General features: G+C 34.9%; 1 long non-coding RNA gene across 1 annotated transcript; it reads left to right on the forward strand.

Annotated features, from left to right (window-relative positions):
- The first annotated feature begins 1,087 nt into the window (after positions 1–1,087).
- LOC115196765 (uncharacterized) lies at positions 1,088–7,923 on the forward strand. The gene is made up of 5 exons (XR_003878902.1): positions 1,088–1,293; positions 2,919–2,982; positions 3,130–3,189; positions 4,828–4,880; positions 7,614–7,923. It is a non-coding gene; the product is annotated as an uncharacterized LOC115196765 (long non-coding RNA).
- The last annotated feature ends 210 nt before the right edge of the window (positions 7,924–8,133 follow it).

An 8,133-nucleotide genomic window follows, 5' to 3' on the forward strand; every position in this document is an offset into this window, starting at 1 on the left:
CTGTAGCGACGTGTAACTTCTACTTCAAGCTCATCTGGCACCCTTTTTGTTTTTCCAGTGCAAAGACGATTCTGGTCTGATTACAATACTATTGACCTGCACACCCTGTCTCCTCCTCTCTTTGGGATGATCACTATCTAATAGTATAAAGCATGATTCGCACCATGTTTTTGGGGGGTTATTCAGTCTGGCGAGATCAGTGATCCTCCCAAGCAGGGAGGGCTTACAGTGCTTGTTGCTAGGCTGTGGTTCTTTTTAAAGAAAACCTTCCACTGCAAAACAGCAAGAGCTATTCTGGCTTTCATCTTATTGGTTGGTGATGGGGGTGGAGTACCAAGGACTGAACAGGACATTCAAAATGGCGTTTATGTTATTGCTGCTTCTTGCAAAGCAATGCAGTTACAGTCTATCCATGAATTCTTCAATTATATCTGTATGCAAGTGATTATTACATGGTCAATGCATATTATTGGTGATATCAATACAAGTCATTATCAATATTAGCAATTGTATCACCCCATCTTTGGTAAACAATTACAAATGTGATAGTAGTTCATTTGTTGTAACTCCCTATTGAGTCTACATTAGTTGACACTGGTATATTTTGACATATGTGTGTACACTGTTCAATAATTATTGAGGTGAATATAGGGCTATGCAACACGTGATGTAATAAGTGTACTGAAATGTTTAGTGAAATATACAGGACAGGAGGAATTAAAACAAAACTGTGTGTTTGATATTCAAAACTACAAATTATTTCACTACTGAAGTTTGTTTACATCTTGCCTTTAAATGGTCTTCATAAACACATTTCTTAGGAGGCACAAAAAATGTGTATTTAAATGCATAACATACATAACCCTTTGAGAATACATATTTGGGTAATGTAGGGGAATCTTGCAACAATATATCCTTCCTCCTTGTAACTAACATTAGATACATTTCAAAACGTTGAGCACAATGTTGCATATTGACTTCAATGAATAGCTGAATTGTAATAATGTAAACCTTTCGCGTAGAGGCTCTGCTACCCAGGATGCTGGTGTGTTTCAGAGGAAGTTGTATGCGCTTATGTTGAAAAAGAGGGGGCAGAGCTGTACTGAACAGGATAACAGTTCAGGCAGACGTAGTGAGAAGGACAGACCGAAGAGACGAGCCTTCAGCACAGCACAGCATGGCAGAGAGAAGCACAACTGTCAGGGAGAAGATCCCGATAAAATACGAAAATCAGCAAGAAATGCGGCGGCCGCGCGGGTAGAAGACAAGGGATAACGCCCGTCTCACATATGGGTAAGTATCTGAAAGAAAAACACCGTTTTCCCCTGTAAAGGCGCGGTTAGAAGATATGGCAAAATGGTGGTGAGAGCGAGGGTTCGACAGTCTGTTGTAAAAATGGCCATGGTGGGTCCACTGCCAAGAATGAAAAGAAAAAACGATTTTCAGACGGGATGTCGGTGTGGTTGAAATTCTAATTCGTGGGATGAGTAGAGAAAAATGTGTTGTGTTAGCCTAAGTCAAATATAAAGCAACATATATGATTGGGTACACGTTCGAGTTATAGAACCTACGCATTTAAAATGTGCTTTGTCCTTGAAAGGGCAAATGCCCTTGTCTGAAATGGACAGAGAAATTTAAGTAAATTGAGTACACCTTAACATTCATTTTTGTTATTTGAGTGGGTCGAGAGTAAGATGAAAGTATGAATCATTTTATTGTGATTTCAAGAGATAATATATTATGAGTGAATGTCGATGTTTTTCCATACAACAATTCATAAAAAAAATCTATTAGAAAAGGCTTTATTGCCAGGTTTAGGAGTTACGTGTAAATAAACGTTCCAGACAGGTAGTTATGCCTAACGTAATATTTTGGCAATTTTTAACAGCAATTAATAATTAATTAAAATTAAGGTAAATCAATATGTTCGATAATGTTCTTTATGTACTCTATAAATATATATATAACACCGAAGGTTTATTATGTTCAAATGAAACTGCCATGTCTTGAGGAGCATATATACACTATTTTTCGAAAATGTAAAATAGGGTGTTGCCTTTTAACTCGTTGTGGTACAGAATGGAAATAAAAGCCATTGAAAACATTTCATACATCGTTTTTAGGTTATTGTTTCTAGCTGTTATGAAGATGCGATTTGGGAGTAACGTTAGGTTTTTTCACACTTGACAAATACAAAACTATTCACTTTATCACAATTCATAGAGGAATTATTAAGACATGCACCCTTTTCCAAGACACAAAAGCTAATGCTGTCCTGGCCAGATTATTGAAATGTGTCCATACAGTGAGGATGAGATTTGTTTCATAGATATTTCATGTAATCAACTTGATGCTGTGTTATCACCTTAATTAAAGCTTAACATAAAGGTCTCTGGTGCTGAGAAAGTCTAAAGATCTTCCTGTTTAGAGATACTACATTTTAAAAAGATAGATGACATCTATATATCTATATGGTGGTCATAAATTGGTAAGAAAAAAAAATAATCTTAGTATTCCAATAACAATTCTTAAAAATGGTCTTAATTTTGATACACACACAAGTGATTGGATCAATGGCCACAATGCATATTTATGTTTTTCAAGATGAATGTATAGTATTGTTTTGACATGCATGCATTTGAAATGTGTAAATGCAGATCAATTGCCTTAATACAAATGGTTTTATATCAACAATTAATTATGGGTAGATATAAGTAGATTTTTTTTACCCACTTAAAATCATGTAAATGGTTGCCTCTGTAGCATTTGTAGTAACATATTTGATTATACAATTCTGTTAAGATGTATAGCATCTCAATCAGATAAATGGATGGCATTCTGCCATATTTAGTGACATTTTATAATTGTTTTAATCTAACATGTTATAATAATCAATTTTCCTATTTTATTTATTTCAGGAACCATTGAAGTTAGAAAAATGGGCTGAAAGAAGAATACCAATGTTTTGATATTTGAAAATATGTAAGTTTGTGAGGGTATTTTATGAATATTAATGATTTAACCGCGAGTGTTTAATTAAGCGAGTATGATTCTCCTTACTGCTATATAAGACTAACCAATAGGTTGGGCTGTTGGCCTGTTTTCACTTTTGTATTTGTACTTTTGAAGGTTTGTCATCGGGATGGTCGACCAAATTTATGACTAGGGGGATTGGAATGACCAAGACTTGTAAGTATAAAATGTTTCCTTTTAATTAAAGACTGAGCAGATAATAAAACCTGAATGCATGACACATTTTAATAACATTAAGGAAAAAATAGGGAAATAAATGTTTAATGTGAAAGATGATATTGATGTGTTTAATAAACCTTGTATCCTAAAACTAGTACATTGTAACAAGAAATGTGCATTGTGTACACACTTGGCATTAGTCTGCACCCGTTCAATACTTGAAAGAAGAACAAAATAAACATAAGAAAGTAGTGTCCGATACTACAATACCAGATTTTCCTTGGCAAAAATGAAAACACAAAGCAGACTTAACTCTAAGGTCCTTAAAAACCTACTTTTGTCAAATATTGTGTTCTATAGCTTGCAAAATAAACAATTGTGACTCTGGGTGACGTCAGTCATTTTCCTCAAGAAATGTAGTCTGCTTCATGTTTTATTTCCTTTGCTTTGTTACTTCCATATATTGGTATTATGACAATACAACAAGAAAGAGTTAATAGGATTTGTGTGTGTGTGTGTGTGTGTTTTTACGTATAAGCGAACACTTGCGGGCAGTGTTATGCTCGTTAAGACCACAAGAGGGCAACACAATTCACTTACGTTTAGCTCTTGATGCTAACATGACGCTGCTTCAAATCTTCAAAGCGGAGAGGGTTCCTGTTACGTTTGCGATTTGTGACTTATTTTCGGAATTTGATTCTGGATGCATATGGTTACATTGCAGTGCACAAGGTCTCTTAAGTGCTTGCAAAATGTGCTGTTCATCCTTTTGGGGAGAACTGTAACTGACATCCATACATCAGAAGGGAAAAATAGCTAGCTAGCTAGCTAGCTAGCTAATGGGTAAATATATGATCTCAGACAATTAAAGAACACTGCAAATTAAAGGTATTTTTAAAATGTGCCTATTTATCTGGCTCAACTCAATCATGCCTAGGCCTAAAACGTATGATTTTAAAAGTATCCGTTCAAGTGCTCCTTGGAAACTAGTATTTACAAGTTGTTGAAGTTGCTATATGACTTAAGCCTGATGTTCTTTAGAAGTTGGGATGAATGAGATGAGTTAATGTAGTAAGTTTTATCCTAATAAGATAGCTAAGATTGCTTAAAAAAAGTAGCTAGCTTGCTAATGTTGACAGTTGGTCAAATTAGCTACATTAACAATCAAGAAGATGCCATTTTAGTATTCTGTTCATAACAATACATGTTTATCATAATTATTGATAATACACAAAATTCTTATATTTTATGACAATCTTTAAATTATATGTTTGAAAAGTAATATGTCATAACTCGTAAACTGGGGTTGTTGAATTTAGTAATTCCATTTTGGCGAGTCATTCAAATGTAAAATAATAAATAAATAAAAAGTTGGAAACCAATATTTTTTTACTAGCTGACACTGCTTGACCGGAGTGTACAGCATAGCTCCAAGAAACCTGATAATTTCAGAGGTGACATTTTGGGGAACATATCTTTGGTTTGCATGAACTTAATCCAAGTAAAAGCCTAGATTTTGAATTAATTCCAGAGTTGACCACATTTTTATGTGGCCGGTATGACTGAGTATTCATGAAACAACTCATGGTCTGGTGTGTTTGATGGTTACCTAATTTCATCTCTTATCCCTAACAGAATCAAGGCATGAACTGTCATTCCCTCCCAATGAAATAAGAAGACAGCTATGTGTAAGTCATGTCTTTTGTTCTGTGCTGTAACAAATGGAATGTTTCATCAAATATCTGCTATAACACTTTTTCAATACTGTACTAAATCGATTTCTTAAACATTTTTACTTCTGTTACATAACATTGAAGTAAAAGTTGATCTTTAGCACATATGACAATCCAGAGGTAGGTCTATTTATTGGTAATGGGAGTAGGGTTCCCAGTTTTTATTTATATATATATTAACCAATTGAGATCAACAGAGATCTCCCACCATGGAATTGTACCTCATCTTTCAGTATTATTGAAAGATGTGTATTCCAGTGAAAGTTAGAACACTTTAGCTAAATCAGTTTAAAGTTGCTCATCTCTCCCTTTTGGTATAAGAAGCCTTGTTCAAGGGCATCTTATCATATCACAATAATTCAAGACAGTTTACTCCTCCCCTTTTTTAAAACATTTGCATAAAATATGCCCATATGTCTCCAGAAGCAGCATATTTTCCCTAGAAGCTGAAAGTTTCCATTCGTTCTTGATAGCTTCTTCTCATCTTTCAAATATTCCCTGATTGTTTTCATGCCTGTGACATATGCCAGGCCAACATGTACTATGATTATTCACAACTGCCCAAATCTATCCTTTGGTCTCTCTTTCTTTTAACAAACTTAATCATACATGATTTTTCACTTCATCTCTATGGTAAGGTCAGTGTATTCTGACAATGCATAGACTATTATTCTATAGTACTCTGTCCATTTCTCATCTGGGATAATAAAGTAACCTAGATACTACTACTACCATTATGATTGACTTTTCCAACAATGTTAGAAAATAGTAAAACTGTCACACTTAGGCCACACTGTCTCCTGTGATACATTTGGGGCGGCAGGTAGCCTAGTGGTTAGAGTATTGGGCCAGTAACCGAAAGGTTATTACTGGATCGAATCCCCGAGCTGACAAGGTAAAAATCTGTCATTCTGCCCCTGAACAAGGCAGATCAGGGGCACTGTTCCCCAGTAGGCCGTCATTGTAAATAAGAATTTGTTCTTAACTGACTTGCCTAGTTAAATAAAAAAAATCCAGTCTCTTTTCTTTAGTAAAATATGAAACGGGGACTAACCCTGTATTAATTAGACCCAACCCACCTCTACTAATGAATTTCTGTGCATGGCCCCACTGTCTGCTGAATGATAACGTCAAACTAAATGTCCAACGGAAACTAAAGAGATATGTCCTTATACTTTTCATTGTAAGAATTCAGTTTTCTTGGCAGGATCCTCCAAAAACTAACTTTGTTGTCACCTGCTGGTCAAGAACTGACATATTGGGTCGGAACCTGCCCCTTGTTTTTCTTGGTTCATATGAATGCGTAATCCATTTTGAGAAAAAAATTGTTTTATTCTCATACCACATGCTGATTTTTGGGATTTCATCTCTTCCTTGGTGAATCTCTGCTGGTCATGTTTGGAAATTTTGGAGGCAGGGTGCATGCAGAGGAAGCACATTTAGCATATTTTGTGCAGTTTAACTCATGTATGATTACTATTGTTGTAGTTTTGTGTATTGTTTACAAATCAAGCTGCAATAGTTTAGATACAACCGTAATGGTTCAGCAATGTCAGTTGTCCAAAAGTGTTGGAAAAGGAACTTTGCAGGATTATGAGATTAACTCATGCCAACGTGTGCTCAATGTGATTCTGGTGGACCCCCTAATGGACAGTTTAAGTAGTTTTGCCTAGCCTGACAGCAAAATAATAATAAACCGTATCAAGTTAATGTTAACAATTTATTTGATATCTAAAGAGCATGGTGTAATCCCAGAAGTAGATCACAAACCATGGCATAATTCGTTTTTTGATAATTTTCTGAGAAATAACTAATTTACATGATCCACATTCAAATATAAGTTATAGTGAACGGTGATACGTTTCAATTAACAGATGTGTTAGAACATTCCATTTGCTTAGCTTTTACTTGTGCATGCAATTTTGTTGTATTTCCTGTTTTGTCTTTTGTTGTTTCCAATTATTCAACTCTAAAATGTGTTGAATGGTTTCTATTAAATTGCATAATGCTGCGTTCATATGCTCTCGGAATTATTCGAAACTCAGGATTGGGATACTTCTGTAAAGCTCCCGGAATCGCCGTAATTACGAGTTTCCGACGTCCAAAACCGATCACAACAAGCTCCCAAGTAGGAAATAGTCGTCGTACTCCCGAGTTTCCCAGTTCAGATAGTTTTGAGTTTCCTACTAGAACACTTGCATTACTTTTAGTATTCCATATATTTATTCACTTCATTGTCTTAGGTTCATGTTTGAAAAGCATGAGCATCTCTGTTGGTGTTTTAAAAGCGATAAAAGGCACACAATGCCATTTTGGCAAATGGGTCAGAATTCAGAAATATTTATATTTTGTCCAATCTGTTTGCAAATTACATGTTATATGTATGGGGAGTAAGGATTCAGCCCTTAATGCTCTTAGATAGGTTTTTATTATAATTTTATTTTTCATTGATTCGAATTGCGATATTTGTCACCGCATACTGCAGTAATACAGACATTTTAAACTTCTGGGTTTCATTACCAACTTGCCTTTTAGCTAGCTATTCAGAATTTGAATCTTTTGTGGAGTTATTGATGCTATTTTGGCCCCAAAAAAATCCAACTGATGGGTTTGGACAAAAGTTATTTATTAATTAAATGTTATATATATTTTTTACTCATTTCATATTTTTTCTTAATTCCATTAAAGACCCAATTCTACTGGACATTGAAGTGGAGACAACTGCTTTGTCATCAAGATGGCGACTGGGATTTGGGAGCAAATTGGATTTTTGAAAAGCTGACTGCTTGGATTTTTCTGGATTTTATTTGACTGTGTCAATTGGAATTATTTAAACTTTCACATGGACTCTTGTGCTGGGGATTCTTTGGACTCAGTTGTTTGAATAGGCTATTGTAATAGTTGCTTTTACTGCATTCAATTACGGAGTACTTTTCTACTTCTGTGACTTCCTAATGCGCTGTTATTTATATTAAATAAAACAATGTTTTTTTCACTATTCTGACTCTTTCATTGGTCAATATGCTACCCAAGATTGTTACCAGACAATATTGTCTATTTGCTAAATGTGAAAATTCTAAGTACAAACTTCGAATCAATTTCACAAAAATGTAATGACGTTACTGGTATTTTCTGGAGCTTCTGAATGCATCCTGTTAGTGGAAGGAATACAATGTTAAATTACATAAATAGTGCTAGCTAGTAATTA

Source organism: Salmo trutta, chromosome 7 (assembly GCF_901001165.1).
Source record: "Salmo trutta chromosome 7, fSalTru1.1, whole genome shotgun sequence".
NCBI classification, from domain to species: Eukaryota; Metazoa; Chordata; class Actinopteri; order Salmoniformes; family Salmonidae; genus Salmo; species Salmo trutta.